The sequence below is a fragment of the Gymnodraco acuticeps genome, unplaced genomic scaffold (genome assembly GCF_902827175.1).
Source record: "Gymnodraco acuticeps unplaced genomic scaffold, fGymAcu1.1, whole genome shotgun sequence".
Lineage (NCBI taxonomy): Eukaryota > Metazoa > Chordata > Actinopteri > Perciformes > Bathydraconidae > Gymnodraco > Gymnodraco acuticeps.
In genome coordinates this window covers 2,364,811-2,384,403 of record NW_022990501.1, presented here as the reverse complement: position 1 = coordinate 2,384,403, position 19,593 = coordinate 2,364,811, and the positions used below count along the sequence as shown (strand labels likewise).

Here is a 19,593-nt window from a genome sequence, read left to right as displayed (position 1 = left end):
TGGAGAGATAAGTTGACATGAAGTTAACGATCTTTAAGGTCATTAGCGCTTCCTGCTGCTCTGGCACTCGGTATTAGTTAAATACAGATCTCAAATGGACTTGATATAAATGAAAGTGATTATCTACTTGCACAATTAGCATGCAACGCGCTGTGGGGGCCCGGTGGGAGCGTACACCAGAGTGGTATTCACACAGCGCTAACCTTCAGCTCTACTCTCCCACAAACAAAAAGCCTGCAGCTCAGCGGGGTTCCAATGAGCTGAGAGGACATGCAAATACATGATAAACACTTCGATCCCATAAAACCAGAGAAAAAAACAGTAAGAGTATGTGAGAAACACGGCGAAATATCACCCTTGTCAAAGCTAATTAGTGAAATATAGCCCTCAGAGGCTGTTTTTTAATTTGCGTGTGTGTGTTTGTGTGTTTGTGATGTCCTGTCACTGCGCTTCCCAACGGATGAGCATCAAAACTGTCTGACCAGGCATTGCTAGAACCGTATTTGCCCAACACCCACAGCCTGTTTACTGGTTTCTTACCTCCTCGGCCAAAGTTGCTTCCGCCCTTGGGACTCCCTAAGCCGTTAGCTGGGAGGCTAGTGGAGGGCCAGGAGTCAGCCAACCAGGGGAGGCCTTGGTCCCCCGCTTTCAGCAGCCCTGGTCGGCTGGGAGATGATGTTTGTTGGGAAGAGACAAAGACAAGAAGACGTAGTTAAATATCCAGCCTCCATCGTAACAGTACGGCTCATTTTCTTCCTGCTGCATCAACAACAAATTGATGTGAAAACTCATTCAGCATATTCTCGCCTGTGGAGTAGCCTGGGCGAAGAGGCGACAATAAACAACAGAGAGACATAAAATGGCAAGTCTATAAATCAGACTTCTTTCTCCCCTTAACTCCAGCACTCCTAACTCTCCCCGGAGAAACAAGGCAGGCCTAAATACACACTAAATCCACTTTAGAGCCTTAGCACAACAGACATTTACATTTTAAATTGAGAATCATGGACAGCCTCTGGCAGATCGGCTACAGTGGTGTACCGTCTCCATAGCAACAGAGACAGCAAAAGCCCATTAGGTGGTTTAGGAAAGCTACCGTGTCATTTTGTCTTAGTGAAATACAACGAGCATGAATGCAGGCTTTGACTTCAAGGTAGGAAAGTTGTGGGCGGCAATTTAGGGAGAAAGAAGAGGAGGAGGAAAAAAAGAGGCAATTTACAACCACTTCTTATCAGCTGCTGCAAAAACACCAAAACACTCACATACACCCTGTCCGCATATGTTTGGCATTTTTCCACCGGGGTTGATTCGCCAAATGCCAAGGGAATTGTTTCATAGCTGACTTGGTGATGGCTTAAAGGTGTTCAAACAATTACATCAATCATTTCAATTTTAGAATACGCAAGCGTTTACATACATTTGCTTTGAAAAACACGTGCCAACACCAACACATATGTGGAGAAGCACGCTCACGCAAACAAACGGGGAGAGAAAGTGTTTATTTTTAGTCCATTATTTGCTACATTAGTTCTAGCTCTGGGCTTATCTGCCTGTTAAGGTGTGACAAAAGGAAAAGAGGCAAAAGGAGGGAAAAGAAAAAGCAGAGGACCTTCACTCTTTCCCTTCCTGCAAAGCAAGTGTTCTCTTTTGATACTAACAAATACAAAGGCAAGGTTTACTTCTGGCATTTTGTTTATCATTCTCTTGGCCGCTGTGTGGACTCTCAAAGCAGAGGTGGAAGAAGTATTCAGATGCTTTACTTGAGTTAAAGTACCCATACATTATTGTCCAACCACTTCATTACAAGTAAGAGTCCTGCATGCTAAATCTTTCTTAAGTTAAAGTATTATCAGCTAAATGTACTTAACATATAAAGAGTAAAAGTAATCATTGTGCATTGCCTTTATGTGTGTATATAATTATATTTATAGTTATATATATGACATTTTAATATTGTTGCATTTTACTGCTGTCGACAAACATTATTTCCCTTATGCATAAAGTAGCATAAAATGGAAATACTTAAGTAAAGTACAAGTACCTAAAAATGGTACTTAAGTAAAGTCCTTCAGTTAATGTACTTACTTACATACGTTATTCTTTACAAAAACAATAACGATCTCTCCCTCACCATTGACAATTCCATTCTCTCTCCTTCCCCTCTAATATCTATGACCTCAGTCATTTTCGACAGCGACTCCTCCTTTGAAAACCATATCAAGAACATCACCAAAACTGCCTTCTTCCACCTCAAAAGTATATCCCGTCCCCGCCCATCACTCTCTTTCTCTGCTGCCGAAACCCTCATCCATGCCTTCATTTAATCCAGAATAGACTATTGCTATAACTAAGGATAGAGGGTGTTGTTTTTCTCATACTGATATTCTGAACAATCTGTGCTGTTGTATTTGCTGTAAAGTGTCTCTACTGTAGGCTATTTTTATTATATGTACAGCACTTTGGCTCGACCAAAAATCATTTATAAATGTGCTATATAAATAAAACTTGATTTGATTTGATTTGATTGCTAATGCATCCTCTCTGGTACACCATCCAAACTCCTCCGCACGTCTCCTCACCCACACCCGCTCCCATGACCACATCACCCCTGTCCTGCAGAACCTCCACTGGCTCCCTGTGCCACAACACATCCATTTCAAGGTCCTCCTCCTTACCTACAAAGCCCTCCATCTCCAGGCCCCCTCCTACCTCAGGGACCTGCTCCATCACCACACTCCTTCTCCACTCCTCAGACACCAACCTCCTATCATTTCCTCAGAGGACCAAGCACCGACCCTGGGGGGACAGAGCCTTCTCAGGCTCCCTTGCGCCGTGCCCACACACGACCCCAACACATTGTACTATTATGCCATTATAACACATTTATCAGCATGCCCTCCAACGACCCCTCGCTCTGCCAACAACCTCTGTTGAACTGACAGAGAGCCAGCGAACAGAACCCTCACCTGCATTAATTGGAAGCGCTCACCTCGAAGGAGTGATTAATGATTTCATCAAGTGTACGTCAGGGCAAATCGTACTCTGAAACGAGTAACAGCGGGGATATTGGAGCCTGTATGCTAATTTGCTTCAACATGAAAAAAGTCTTCATTACAATAGGCCGAGCATTATGGCGGTGAAATGTCACATGGACAGCTCTCACTGTAAGGTTTCTTCGTTTTAAAATTTGGATTCTTACCTTCCATTTCTGATGAGGCCTCTGTCTCTTTGGAATGTGACTTGAAGGGGAAAAAGGGGAGGAGAGAAAAATCACTTCAATTATTTCACCAAAAAATGTACAGCCCTGCCATCAATTTGAATGACTGATACATTACTGCTGTCAAGAATGTGGAAAAGGCGTAATTACTGCCATGTTATTTTGCACAATGTAAAGACATACCTGCTCGAGTGAAGGTGAAGGACTGAACTGTGAAATCAAAAGAGAATAATAAAGTGTCAAAAATGATATAGAAGTAAGAAGCAGCCATATTAACATGCTCAAAAACACTCATTAAAGCAGGAGCAGTTCTTTCACTTTTTGCTTTGCTTGGTGATTTATACCATTCCAGCATTTTATGAATTATGCTGATTTACCCTGAGGGATAAAGGTGAAATGAGGGCGAGACATTTGACCCTTTTTGCCCTCAGGCATCAACACCATTTTTTTCTTTCTTCATAAACACAAAATGTAGCATGACAGATGTCTTAAAAGGCTGTAAAAATAAAAGTGAATAATGTTAAACAAATATTATATAAATGATATCTTAGGATATGTTACATCCTAACTATTACTGTACATACATTGCTATATTTCCCCCTAAAAAAGTGGTGTTTTGCTTTTAAACTGTGAAAGAAAGGATCAGAAAAGCAGCACTCAATCATGTAAATCCCTATTGAATTCAGAAACCACTGCGCTCCATCCCTGACTCACTGCAATACACATTGCAGCTCACCGCTATATGCTTGACTCACGGAGGGATAAAATATTATCCCATACGTAAACCCGGACGTACCTCGTGTTAATGTGCAAACAACACCAGCCATGGTCTAATGGAAGGGGATGTTAAATTACTTATCTCGCATGAATGTATTAGGCTGTGGCGGTGCACTGCTGATGGAACTCAGAGTTGATGCACATCACTGCGCAGTGAATTAAAGTAAATAGGGCCTTTTTCTCCATCTGTGCTGAATATTCCCCATTGTTCTCCATTTTAGCCAACTCAAATGGAGTCGCATAAGGGATGACATCAGCCAATTGGGAGATTCTGTGTTGGTGCAGAACAATGTAAACATATTTTTTTCTTTTTCCTACCTGCATAGTTGCTGAGTCCCTTCCTTTTCTTCCTCCTCCAGTAAAGCCACGCGCTGAAGCCCATGAGGACGATCCAGCAGGCCCCCCCCAAACCGGCAATGAAGGCCGGCTGCTTCACCACGTCTGAGATGCTATTGTTGCCCTCCGATCCCGTCATAACGTCCCTCAGTTCTCCACCTGGGGGCACAGCACACACACACACACACACACACACACACACACACACCCACCCACCCACCCACCCAGCCACACACACACACACACACACACACACACACACACACACACACACACACACACACACACACACACACACACACACACACACACACACACACACACACACACACACACACACACACACACACACACACACACACACACACACACACACACACACATACACACGACAAATGCATAAATAATTATAATCCAAGCTGCTGTGCGTGATGAAAATCATTTGGGATGAATATAAAATCAATTTCATTTCCATTGTGGTCCAAAACATGCCTGAAATGTGAACAAAAAAGGATAAATATCTGATAGAGGAGGAAAATGAAAAAAATACAACAATTACCAGTATTGTTAGTCTCACTGCGTGAATGTTCTGTGTTTTGTCTAACTCACCAGGAAACTCACTTCAGGAAATTATACATTCAATAAAAGCAAAATAAGCATTGTTCCGGGGCCAATTATGAGTCTATATTAAAAACGCATGAAACTAGAACTAAAAGAGGATAGAACAACGCAGGGGTTAAAGCAAAAGGGAAAAAACACACAATGGAAACAGCATCAGTGCATCCAATATGTAGTAGAGTAAATCAATTCAGCAGTGCACTTATCAACTTGAGCTGCAAGACACGAGATTGACAGAGCAGCTCTGACAGAGTTTGATTTTCCTGTTGCGGCTACTGTGCTGTGAAATTAGATTCACAGTCTCCAGCAGGAACCCCCCCCCCCCGCCCCTCCCACCCTCCCGTCATTAAGCCTCAGTCCATCGGCCTGTATATTTCCCTTTCTCTGTGCGTTAAGGGTGTTATTATATATCAGTCAAAAGTCACAGTTGAAGAGCATCTGGCCGCGGAGTCCGATATTGATTCTTGGCTTATATACTCCGGGCATCCTTTAGGTATTTTATAAGATGTGATAGGCTGATAAGCTCCAACAAAAACACTGTCTCCTTTGTTAGCACCAGCTGCCCACATATTGAAGAAGATTATTGATATGGCTAACAGTACTTGGCACAGTGTTACCAGACACTACACTTAATGAACTGCGATTGATTTCTCCGAAGACGTATGCGTTGTAAAGCGCAATCTTCTTTCTTCATGTGCAATAAATTGCTAAATCATTTTCCCAGACCCCCCCCCGCCACAGTCTGTGATGGAGACCCCGGTCCCACATTAGGAGGTCGTTTCATTTGACTCCTGGTTTGGTGCATGTGTGTGAGTGAGTGGATTACCCAAGATGATGAGCTGGGGTTTGCTCTTGACCCCCACCCCTGCGCTGGTGCCGGCAGCCACCTCCACATGGTACTGCACTCCGCTCTGCAGCCCCCCAACCACCACTGAACGGATGGTTGCGTCCACAGACTTATTGACATGAAAGCGGGTTTCGTTGGCCAGACACCAGATCTGACAAAGACAGACACGGCAGACAGAATTCATTGTAACGTCGTAGAGCACAAGACTCAAATATTCAGTTTGGTATCAGGTGCAGTTTGATCCTACCTTGTACTCCTGGATGATGCCGTTCTGCTCGTCGGAGGGAGGGGGGGTCCCATGACACGCTGATGGACGTGCTGTTGTGGCTCCCGACTGTCAACACTGTCACTAGCTGCGGAGGCGCACCAGGTGCTGATGGGAAAAGAGGGGTGAAACGATTTAAGAAACAAACCAAAAACATCAGTAGAGAGAATAAAAGTAGGATGTTACGTTTCCAGCTTGGTTTGTTGGTCTGTCTGTCAGTCGGATTAACACTTGTCCTTTTTCATTTTGGTGGAGATGCAAATCAAGGGGTAGACACACTCATTGATTGACTGATCTCTGGTTTCAGACAGAGGGTGAAAGTGGTTCTGCAGCACAGGCAGTATGAGAAAAATAAAGAGCTTTTTGAACATAAAAGCATGTATAAAACATGAATTATGAAAAAAACACTTTTTTTGTTTTCATAAAACTTGGTAGAAGGGAGTAATTTTGGCAAAGAAGAACCCATTTAACCCTTTTGGAGATCCAAATCAAGGGGTAGACACAATCATTGATGTGATGAAAAATCCATGTGAATGCCCCCTTAAAAAAAGGTTAACCTGTTGAGCCCCGAGCCTGTTTTTCGGGCCTCAGGCTCGAAAATGACATTCCCAGAACAAATGACAATAACTTCACTTCTAAAATGGGTAAATTAATAATCGTTGTTCTCAAAGCAATGATGAACCTGTGAGTTGGATGTAGAAAAGTGAGAATCAATATAGATGTTTTTATTTTAAAGTAAATTCAGATTGAACACAGTAAAAAAATGTAAATGATAGTGTCCGTCCAAAAAGAAAACATTACTTATAGTGAAAACCACCCTTGAATGATGGGATAGTAGACTAAAAGCTTTAGGAATCCAAACTATAACATATAATAAGTACCCTGTATCAAGATTGATGCAAAACAAGTGACATTTTACCTTTTTAGAGAGATTTAGAAAATAAAAACCACATATTGGGTCATTTGGGTACATTTTACATATCTATGGCCCCCCTTGGTCAATGTTGATGACTGACATCTCTTTCTAACGGTTAGAATCGAGGGGAAGTTCTTAAAATCCATCTAAACATTACCCATTGGTGAATGAGTGATGCGTAGCCAGAATGCCCAAAACCGGAAGCTGTCATACGGTCTAGTAGCAGCTAATATGAAATCTCCGTTATTGACATAAATATGAAGATGGATTATCAGTAATCATTTCAAAGTGACACAGACACATTGGATTAACCTATGGATTAACCTTCAGCAGCGTTTTTATCGTTTTAATGCAATTGAACACAACTTTTGATCAGAACAACAGCATAGAATTGATCCCGTGTTTGCTCCATAATGCTACGTGGTGTGATGTCTGGTTTTGCTTCCCATGTCGCTCAGGGGTAATTCAGTGCCTTTGTTATTACCCTTTTGTTTCATTTAGCTGAACATGGTTAATATTGTCTGATAGCTGAGTTTCTTCCCGTTAAGTGAGTATTCACATATTCATAGTTTATTAAGTCGAAACAACAACCCTTTTTCTTTGTCAATGTAAAGCTCATAGACACGCCAAAGTTGAAAAATGACATTCAAATTCGGATATGGGACCATCTGAGGAACACGTGAATGCACCGTTGGCCTTCCATTCTAGTTTTATCATATAAAAAAAACTCAACTCATATTCATAGCTTATAACAAACTATTTTTGAAACCAACATTGGCAGATGGCTACCAGGGCACTTGCATTTCATATCTTGATGATATAATCTTTCCTTTCCGGCGGTACATTGGGACCTAAACAATATTTGACATTCTTTTATTATACTGAATTTAATAGCCTATCATCTTGCTCGCATCAAAAGTTATACACAACAAGCATTAAGGTCCAAACTTTACTTATTGCACATATAGTGATAAATCCAAGCACCCCCACAAGTTTACAAATGAGTGGAATTTCCTCGTCTAAGAAAAAAAGGCCCTAAATGAGTAGCTAACATCACTCTATAATGTACTACAACCATTATGACCACGTTTAAACAAATTCAAAGCAGCTGTATTCACTATTGCACATCTTATTTAAATGAATATAGTCGGCCTCCATGTCCTATAATGAGGACTCTGAGATGGCTTGTCAACAGAAGTGTAGCACCATGCCTCGCAGTGCCAAACTCATTCTTTAATGGGTCATTTTTTTTGTACATACCAAACTGGCCTGATAACCTGTCTAGGCAGATTGGTGTTTTGATGAGACTCCAGGCAGCGGGAGGCAAACACCATGTCTACGCAACTGAGCAAATCATCATCATCATCATCATCATCTCTCTCTGAATGGACTACACAACCGCTCTGGGTTTCTCGTGATTTCCATTAAAACTATCATTTTGTTCTGACCGAGTGGATGAAATATCTGCTCTGAACCCAACTAAAGACTGGGGGGGAAAAAGAGAATACTATCTGCAGTGGATACATGTAAGCAAGGGGGTGAATGCACCAAAAGACAAAGCAGTTACACATAAAGGGATCACCTTGTTTGCCACATGGTCATAGAGCAACTTGGTTACTGTGACTTTTCCAAATGGGTGATTATTTCTGTGAATGGTTGGAGAGCAATGCAACGCACAGTGTCTCAGTGAGGATTGATTGGTATATCAGATAAACAAAGCCAGGCCATGTTAGTATAAGAAACCCTGCACTTCTTCTCACAGCTGGAAAGCTCTCAACATCTAGTTCTGTTAAAAAATGATGGCAAAAAAATTAAAACTTTTTTTTTTTTTTTTTAAATAAGATGAAAAAACCTCCCTGAATGATTTAACTTGTGCTTAAAAGAGAGACTCTAAACAGATATGGCATGTCAGCAAAAATATTTGGCAGCCTGGCAGTACAAAGGGATTTCATCTGCCATATGAGAGGAACTTTATTTCTATTGCATTTAACAAATTGACTCAACCCAGTTTGAGGATATCTATATTCAGCCGTTTGGACTGTATTGACTTTCTGAAGCAATTACTGTTAAACTGACTCGCGCAGAAATACTGTCACTATAAAGTGATGATGGTACTGTTCAGAAAGCAAAACAACTAAATATTAAACTCCTACACTTATGATGTATTTATTCTGAGAATCCATCTGCCATGGATACAAATGATCTTTGCCGGACATCAACTTGTATAAATGCAGGCGGACAGTCGTGGAAGGAAGTAAACCATAAGTGATTATTTGGATTGCCAACCATTCTGATAAAAACCAGACTTTCAGCAAGGCTCTCTGGCTCATCATTTTCTAAGGCAATCCATCTCCTTGTCGGCCAACTTTCACAGAACCAAATCATAATCACAAATCTATTGAAGGGAAAACAAACAATTAAAAACACCCAATAGAGCACAAACTTCCACTAGTGTTGGAGCACGCTCAAGTTTGACAAAACCGTAGCCAGGAACAGTTTGTGCTATTTTTTTCAGAAAATCAAATCAAGACAAATGATAAGCATAGATGGAAATCTGTTCTGCTGTTCAACCTTTGCACTAGCACATGCGCATCAAAGAATAGCTATAACCAGAATAACATACTGCCAAAGGATGAAATCTTATATATACTGGCTAATGTCAGTGCTATGGAACGACTAAATGTCATTTAAGTACTGTAATGCTGTTTTAGCAACCGTATGGAGCCTGCCCCGTCAGTCAAAGGTTTACATTAGTAGAAGACAGGAACCATTAAGTGTAGTTCTGCAATTTCCATTATGTACGAGAACAATTCCAGAGGATGAATAATGGCTACAGTACAAGGAATGACTCAGGATAACATTACAATAAATGGTCAAAAATAGACTAATACTGATATTAAGACTGATGAACTGAGTCATTTAAAGCAATTACTGCTGCCAATGTCAGAGGGAACATTCCAGTTGTTACTCACAGCTGTGTAATTAAACAAAAGGCACTTAAGCTGCTTAATGTCCTGCTATGCAGGGTTTAAAGTGGTAAACATAACCTGTTATGCAAATTAGTTCACCAATTAGGCTAATTAATTCATGAATTAGCAAACATGTCTTTGTCAACATAACTGTCCCCATAAAACACACATGTGAACTTCATAAACTCTATCGCCTTGGATTGTGGAGCTCGAAACAGGCAGGCCTCGTCTTCTCTCACTGACTCTCGTGCCACGCTCTTATATTAGTGTATATAATCAGACATACAGTAAACACATGTAGAATATGGATGTAGTCTCTGTCAAATGACCCATATGTTTTGAAGGGCCATAAAGCTCAAAGAGGCCATTTTGGCAGAGCTATCTAAGCCTTACACCCGGCTAATCCAAAATGAGCAAAGAGTTGGATCGTTGGTGGAGGCGGGCCCCTAACTATCAGCCGAAATATGATTTAAAGGGTAACATGTATATTGTACAGTTTTCATGCACTTGCACAGAAAATGCACTTTTTCTGCACTTTCGTATGTGCACTTTTCTTAAGCCCTACCTCTGATCATGTAAATGGGGTTGGAAAAAAACTCTGGACTCGACTTTTAGTGCATTTTCCAACCTTGAGGACCTAATAATTTAAATTAACGTCTTTGTTCTGTGAAGTAGGATTACCTCAAAATAATATGATGCTATAAAGATGTCTCTTTCCCAGTGAGTGTCAATGGGAACATTTTGGACCAAAATGAAGTCATGGACTGACAGTGAAGTGTAGCACCACCGTTTGGCCACTACACATATTTGCTTCAACGCCCGGTTCAATTCATGGGGGTTAGAGATTCATCTGTTTTCTATCTTTGAGAAACTACAGCTTTTGGCCCTTTCTCTTAGGCTCCAACAAGCAGCCTCCTTTTATCAGTTACATCTGCCTGGGACCTTATCACACCACACTGTAACATTTCCTTAGATTCTCCATGAGCCTGGTGATTCTGCTTCTGGCCAAATTGCTCACGCCAACAACTTTAAAGGGATGTGGGATCATTAATCTTAATGCACAATTTCTCCCTGTATGCAGTGGGAGACACCAGCTGTTTTGACCCCGGGTCCCCTAAGACTCCCTCTGATATGTTTTCACAAAGGCAGTGGCACTTTCCCAATCTGCTTTTGATGGATAGAGGGTTTTTCTCATAATCAGGGATGCAAACTCATCAAGTATGAAAAAGGTGACAAGGATCCGAGCCCCCCGACCCCACGGAATATCGGCTTTAAAATGAGGAATAACAGATGATTTTAGCAGTCAGACCAACTAAAGCAGCAGTGTTAATAAGAACAGAAACGCCAAAGAGTCACATCTAATAGAAATATATATAAAAGCATTTATTTTAATTGTGTAGCAGTCAGTTTATCATTCTGGCAGCACTGTTGAGCATTTTGAAAATGTTTTTTCATGCCTCTGTGCAAGGCTTAGTCTTTCTATCTGTATAGCCACTGGTGTAAAGTAACTAAGTTCATAAACTCAAGTACTACTTGGGTACCATTTTGAGATACTTGTACTTTATTTAAGTATTTCAATGTTTATTTTGCTACTTTGTTCTTCTTCTCCACTACAGTTCAGTGGTACATGGTGTACTTCTACTCCACTACATGTATTTAATACCTTTAGTTACTTTACAGATCTGGATGAATGATGTGAAATATAATCAAGTGTTAAATCAGACTTTAGTTCCACCTGGAGTAAATCCACAAGCTACCCTGCAGTATACAAAGTCATTCAAACTAGCTGCACCTTTACCAGCTTTGAGAACACTTTCATGATCAATCATTATAAAACATATCATATATATTATTCTGAAATGGACCAATCTGCACAACGACTACTTTTACTGTCGCTACTTTAATACTTTTACTTGAGGAACATTTTGAATGCAGGATTGTTCCTACATTCTGGTACTTCTACTTTAACTCAAGTAACAAGACCTGGGTACTTCTACTTTTTACTCAAGTACAAGATATATACTTATACCATCTCCGTTTATAGCCTATGAAAAAAAACTATTAGAAAACGAAGGCTAAAGCTAACGTTAGCAGATAGTGATAGGTTGCTAGTTAATTTGCTCAACGATAATATTGCGACAGAAAAACTTTCAGTGCACATCACGCTCTGCGGCTCCGACAGGGAGCTCTGCTCTTGAACACCCTGAAACGCCCCGTTCTAACAGCTGTTCACCAGCGGTCCAGTCTGTGCCACAGTGACCTCCGGACCGCACAGTTAATATTAACGAACGCACCCGTAGGTAATGTAGCTGCTGAAGCTAGACCCTCATCGCGGAGCCAGCAGAGCCTTATTATACATCCAATGAGCAGAGCCGACAGGCAGGAAGACCTCGAGCACACAGCTCGCGCTTCATTATAATATATAAAAAAAGAACACCATGCGTGTCCATGATGGCACATAGCAGCTTGCGGCCGCAGATTACTGCGGGTCCCAGACCCCCCCCATACCCCACAAATATTTGGATCACACAAACGACCTATTTTGGATTCAAAACGGCAAATTTCGCCGAAAGGTGACAAGTTTGCATCCCTGATAATTCTGCAGAGCAGCACATTTCCGGGCTCTAGAGTATCGGTAGATCAAACCAATTTTTTCCACAACTCCTTGCTTCCAGGATACCAGTGCACGGTCCCCAGTCTACAGACCTCTAGTGATCCTTTGTGGCTGTTTTTAATTGGGCTACAGTGGGGTGAATGTATCTTTGTATCCCACGTTCATGACCATCCTTATCATCTGACTGTGAGGAAGATGCATTAGTGGCTTCATCATGACTCGCTCTCACAAACCGTATGCCACAAAGTCCAGCTGGTGAGCATATGAATGCAATAAACCACACAAAGAAATCCCACTGCCCAGTCAGCAGATGCGAGTGAAGTGAGTATGTAAGGTCATTTCTACCGTAGAAACTGTAGTGAGAGAATACAATCTCATGTTGACTGCCAGCTTTTTCCTGAAATGTCAACCTTACATGCTCCCAATTGTTGGATTGAGTTTGTTCAGTGGTTACGGGGATGTATCTGTGTTTTTTTTCTGATGTTCTAGCACATTAAGTTAGAAGGAATGCTATTAAAGGGGCCGTTTATGCTCATTTTCAGGTTCATATTTGTATTTTGTGTCTCTACTGTGACATGTTTACATGCTTTAATGTTCAAAAACCCTTTATCTTTCTCATACTGCCTGAGCTGCAGCACCTCTTTTCACCCTCTGTCTGAAAGCAGAGCGCAGTCTGCTCTGATTGGTTAGCTGGCCCGCTCTGTTGTGATTGGCCAACCACTTAGAGATATTCGCCCCTTAGCCTCTCATACAATGTGTTGGAGCGCTAGCCAATAGAAGTGCAAGTGTTACATGGTGATGCCATTACAGTATGTTACTGAAGTAAACAAAGGGGTCCAATTGAGGCATTTCAGGCAGGTGGGGCGAGAGAAACTGGCGCCAACAAAGGTATGCCCTAACAGCAATCAGCCGTTCCTGTCTCCAATGTACCCAAGGTAATACAGAACACTATCATTGCATTACTTTGATACTGTATTTAACTTATAAACAGAAAAAGAAAATCATCGCATTTCTTTAGTCATAAGGAGTGCCTGTCTTTTATGTCTTTGAAGCAAATCAATGGAGGTTTATTCATGATAATAATTTCCCACAGTGTCTTATGGAATGTAAAAAATATTTCTGCCGTGTATTTGTTCAGAGTGATTGAGCTATGACTCGTACTTTTGATGTAAACTGCATGACTTGGTGACAAGTAGGTCGGGCTATACAAAATTGTAGATTGAAAAAACATGTATGTGTTGGCAAAGGCAGGTCTGGTTACTGTGTGGTGGAGACTTGCAGCTGGGGGTCCACAGAGGAGCAGAGAGAGAGCTAAGCGTATGTCAAAGGAGACAGTTTGTGCCCTCCCTCTTCTGCCAACCCACCCACAGAGGCCCAGACTTGTCACAGACCCCCACTGCGCTGTCTGGGAGACCTGCTTCCACACTCAGGGGACACGGCACTGCAGCAGCATGCGTGTGGGCGGATGTACTTGAAATGCCATTATCCGTTACTATCTAGCCATGAAGCCATTACTAGAGGCAACTAAATATAAAAGAAGTAGGCAGAACAATTTACACAAGAGCTTCTGCTCATGCACAAGTAACTAACTCTTGTATTTCTTGCAGCATAAAGTCAGCGGAGAAATCGATTATTTTGTCAGAAATGTGAATTAATTTGTCGCGTACCTTCCTCCATGGTGCGTGCCGTCATGGATTCACTGTCTGCACCCTGGAACTCATTGAAGTACGGCCGCACTTTAATCTCGTACACGATGCCTTTCTTCAGAGCGGAGAGAGTTATGTCCCTCTCCGAGGCGACCTTCAAGTCCTGTATCTGCCAGGGCCCGGGGGAGGGCAGCCCTGACGTCTGCCGGAACAAGACACGGTAGCCTTGAATGAACTGGGATGGATTCTCCACCTGAGAGGAGGAGAGAAAGGGGGATGAAGAGGATGGTGTGGGAGGTAGCGTACTTCTATGGTGGCCGACAGGTGCTAACGCTTCTAATAGGAGGAACAGTTTCAAAAAACGATGCCAATATAAAAACACATGTGCAAAAACACACATAAATGAAGAAACATCTTCACCAACTTGACGAAAGATACGTAGGGTTTACTAAAAGCGCTGCATAAACGAGCTAGGTTACAGCACATCTGCAATCATATCTGAGGGAATCATGTAATCACATTGTTAAATCAACCCAATTCAACGTACATTTTAGGTACGTTTCCAGTCACAGTGACATTTGGCCACTTTGTATCCAACACTTTTTAGTGTCACCGTTTCCGTTGTGTTTTGAGCTTCTTGCAGCGTTTTTTTGTAGGGCGCCACTTTTAGTAACCCTGTTTGGTCAAGTTAGGGAATGTTTTTTAAATGCTACTGTTGTCAAGTTAGTGAAGATATTTCTTCATTTGCATGTGTTTTGGCCCCGTTTTTAAACTGCAGCTTGTGTTCCCGTTGTCAGTTACAATTGTGCTAAGTTAATACAGTTTGTATTAGTGCAAAGGAGCAAGCAACTACATGAAGAAAAGTTGTAGTCCATTTTCCAAAGCTGAACAACAACCCCTGAGTACGACCTTCAGCCAGAACTTGGACTTGATTATTTTCTTTTCTACTGCCGGTGCATTCAGGGGAAGGAGTAAAATAATGTGGCACATAGGAATCATAGTAATGGATTGTTTAACAAGGGCAGAAGCAAGGAAAGGCTTTCATTCACAAGTGATATAAAGCAGCTTTTCCAATCATCAGACCAGTCAAATTAGATTAGGATATCTTTCTGCTCTTCCTCGTGTTCTCTCTCTGTTCCTCGTGCTCCTTATCCTCAGTCCACACATTGTCATTGAACCAAAATGATTGGGAATTAAAAGCCTTATAAAACACCGGATTGGGGTTAAAGTGGCCACTAATGCTTTTGTTGCTCTATAGCCACTTGAATAAATGCACAACAAACTCCCTGGAATTATCAGTGTGCAAAATATCCAAATCATTCTGGTATTAAACAGACTTTACCCTGCTAGCTCCCTACAACAAATGTAATGTTATTCAAGCAAATGGGCTTCTAAAGAAAAACATTTAACCAAGATTGAGAAAAGGGGTCATTTACACAACGGCCGTCACCAAAATGTATATCTAAGAGATGACAAGATTCAGGAACTTCTGTCAGTGTTGCCAACACCAAACTTGAGACACATTTAAAGAAAGGTGGTTGTTTATGAACTGAATTCTAACTGTGTCACGATCTGTCTGTTCCCTGTTTTATATTGAAAGTGTTTCGGCCCCTGTTATGTCTGCTTCTACTTCCTGTCTCTGTGTTTCCCCTCCTGTTTGATTACCTGATCCGGCCCAGCTGTGTCTTTGTCTTTGTGATTAGTTCTGCATGTATTAAGTTCTGGATTTCTCTGGTTTGTCAGATCCTTGTTTGTCATAAATGGAAGAATTATATTCCAATAATTGTTGCGTCCTATGTTTTGGTCACCCTGCTCAGCTCGAACCAGACAAACAGGCTATGTGACTGCGGTGTAATTTGTGTCATGTCATAATTGTGTCAAAACCAAACAGGTATGGAGTATGTCCAAGTGAAAACTATTGTAACAAGACAATATGTTGTGTGAAAATTAAATGACAGGTCCCGATTCTACGGAAATATTTCATCTAAGAAAACAACCTATGTTACTTGAGATAATAATGTATACGATTGAAGCCCTAATCATAATAAATGACTTCCGCCTGTGTTCCTTTGTCTTAGAAACTAGCCGCATAACTAATCAAGATCAAGTCTGGAATTAAGGAAATGGAAACAACTGCTGCATATGAGGGAAACATTTTTAAGCATCTCTGCTTTGTCACCTAACATTTCCAGGAACAGATTGTCCAATACATTTCTAAAAAAAAAAAATGTGAGTTCCAAAATGGGCAAACAGAACATTTTTGCAACTGTTCCCACAGGAAATACACAAAGCAACGAAGACTTCAGACCAAATCTAACAGTGAACACAAACCACTTTAATACAGACACATTTTGCTTGACATTGGGTAATGGATGACTATGTTTCACTTAAATGGATCCTAGTCCAACAATTGTCCACGCACCTATTCCTATCGACCTCAGTCGCAGGTTTATCCTGTCACTGTGTCAGCCTGCGAGCAGCAGTACAGGACGTGGTTGTCGTACAGACAAGCACGAAATAGCAGCCTAGCGTAAGCCTATCCGAGGTGTGTCATTAACCTCCAGCAGCACACTGCAGGAACACCTTGCCAACAGACAGGAATAACATTTTCCAGATAAAGGGCTGACTGCAAAGTGCCTCCAGAAGGGACACATGTTGCACCTTAATGGTGATGTATTCATCCTGAATAGAAACATTAGTCTTGATTCCTGCATCAACTCAAACCATTCTAAATTGATGGAGCACCAGCTGCTCAGACTATGTGTATCCAATGCCTCCATGTTTACCCACTGTGTGCCAACTAATCCACAACATGCCAACTACAAAGTTCCCAAACAAGCTTAGGCAAGATTTGTTTTGCTGCTCTGACGGTCATAAAAAGAAATCACCATTCATTTAAAAATAAGTTAGTACTCACGGTCCATGTGACCTGCACTGAAGTGGAACTAAGGACCACAGGGTTATGCATGCTGACCACCACGTCTCCTAACTCCTTCTGCACGCGACGGTGGTCCACTCCCTGTGCCGTGGGACTGATGTCTGGGAGAGAGAAAGAAATGCAGGCATGTGAAGAGGAATAGTGATTCTTATCGCTAAGGATTCAGCACACTCCATTCTTATTTCTGTACCTTGAGTCCTGACAGGCTCAGACATGGGGGCTGGGGTCCCCCGAGCCCTTGAGCGTTGACTGCCCTGATGATGAACAGGTAGACCGGTGTTGGGTCGGAGGTCCTTCACTGTGAACTCGGTGGTCTTCACATGGTCTGCCACTGTCTGCCAGCTGTTGCTCACTGACTGACTGCAAAGAGTTAAAGGGAGACAGTACAGATGAATAAGATTAACAGCATGAAATCCCAGCAGTGGATTACCAGCATGAACATATGTTGTGTTTGTATGACAAGCTTTGTGCTAATTTGCATACGATTCTAAAACAGAAATATAAACATTTGATAAAGCAATTCTTTGGATCACTCCATACATCAGAAAATACTGTAAATAGGCATAGCATAACAATTGAATAAATATATATGAACCAACACTTATTAAGTACAAATATTTGGCAAATAGATGTGAAAGTGGACTATGTGGTGTATTCAATGTGAGATTCCTGACTCAAAGTACGTATGTATTGTATTCATATGTATTGTCCAATGTCATACACTGCAGCTGAATAGAGCAACATATTTAGTTAGACATAACTAGTGTATAAATATGAAACTTTCGCATTTGATAACTTAAATATGAAAAAAAAGCATTCCCACTAGAAAATAGACCAAACTCTCAGGATTGACCAGTGTCTTGTTGTTTGCCTATAATATATTGCCATGTATTGTTATCGATTAGGATGAATCTCTTCATTACTATAGATGTAGACCGTTTATTTCGGGGTAACCTAGTAGGTTGTGCTCCTATAGATTAAGGCAAAATCACATTATCACATCTACTGTACAGTAATGACTTGTACAGCCATTCTCTCTCATAAAATCTAAATGTCAAACATTAATAAGTGTAACCCCTGTGACACACGCTTTGTCTATGTAGTCCTTACCGCTCATTTAGTAAACTATTTGGAAAATGGCACTATTTGTTTTACTTCCTTACCAATTTGCAAAGTGAGCTTCTATATGCCAATGGTTAGCATTTACATACAAAAACATGTATCTGTTCAAATGAAATGTGAGCCATAGTGAATATCCAGAATGAAAAACGCTGACTTGATTGACTGCTCCCACAACAACATTTGGGGTCACTAAATGCAGCCGCAGGCCATAGGTCACAGACGTACCCGAAGGCCTCGATGACATAGGAGGACACTGGGGAGCCCGCCTCTGGCCCCGGTTCCCATGACAACGAGATACTGCTCTTGGTAACATCGGTGACCTCTGGCTTGGAGGGCGGGCCTGGGAGGGCGGTGCCGTTGTGAGACATGAAGTCTGAGAGGTCAGTGGAGTCTGACAGAGGACGGAAAGTAGAGAGACAAAATCAGTACCTGCAAATGCAAAGCATATGAAGCACTGCTTTGTACGCATACATCTTCATTTTCATATTAATTATTTCTACTGCAGCAGACCTGTGACATCCAAGTATGCACTCCACGATGTCTCTCCACTGGAGCTGGTGGCCACACAGGTGTACAACCCCCAAATCAGACAGCTATGGAAGACAGATCATGATGTTTTCAATAAGGGGCAAACCAAATGTATTCCCGTTACAATCACTAGTTACCTGTACAAATGAAATCAGTACTCTAATCTGAGCATACGGTAACCTGATTACTTTCAGTTACTTCTGGATTACCTCAGTATAACATGCAAATAAATACAAGAGAAAATAATATCATATGATGTTTTTACTTAAGTCTATTATGTAAGACAACAGAACAATGTCCCTAAGACATTACTTTAAAAAATGTGTCCTCTTCTCAGAACTTTTATTTATAGGAAAACCTGCCTTACATTTAATCATATTTAGGCAAACACCAACAATGAAACACATGAGCACATACTACAGTTTTGAACATATAAGTTAGAAAATGAAAACCATAAAGCAGATTCAGAAAGCAAGCGTTATAGATTCACAGCTTACAAAGAAGAAATCAAATCTGATCTTTTTACATCAAATACTATGCTCCTTTTAGTTTTTTTAGTAACATTGTATTCCTGCTAGTAACCCCCACATTTAAATGTAATCTATTTCTGTCACTGTAAGAGAATACAGTTACCTTGTTTTTTTAAACCATTACTCCCGAAGTCTGTCGACACTACACCATGACACGTTTAACAGTTTAACATTAAAAAACAAAGACTTTCATATAAAGATTTTTTCCAGAATAAAGATTCTCCTCTAAAGGTACTGTTTTCAGACTGTGCACAGTTGCTGTGCTCAAGT

General features: G+C 41.2%; 1 pseudogene; it reads right to left on the bottom strand.

The window, feature by feature from the left end:
• The window catches only part of LOC117553007, a 105,516-nt pseudogene that overhangs the window by 15,259 nt on the left and 70,664 nt on the right, over nucleotides 1–19,593 (bottom strand).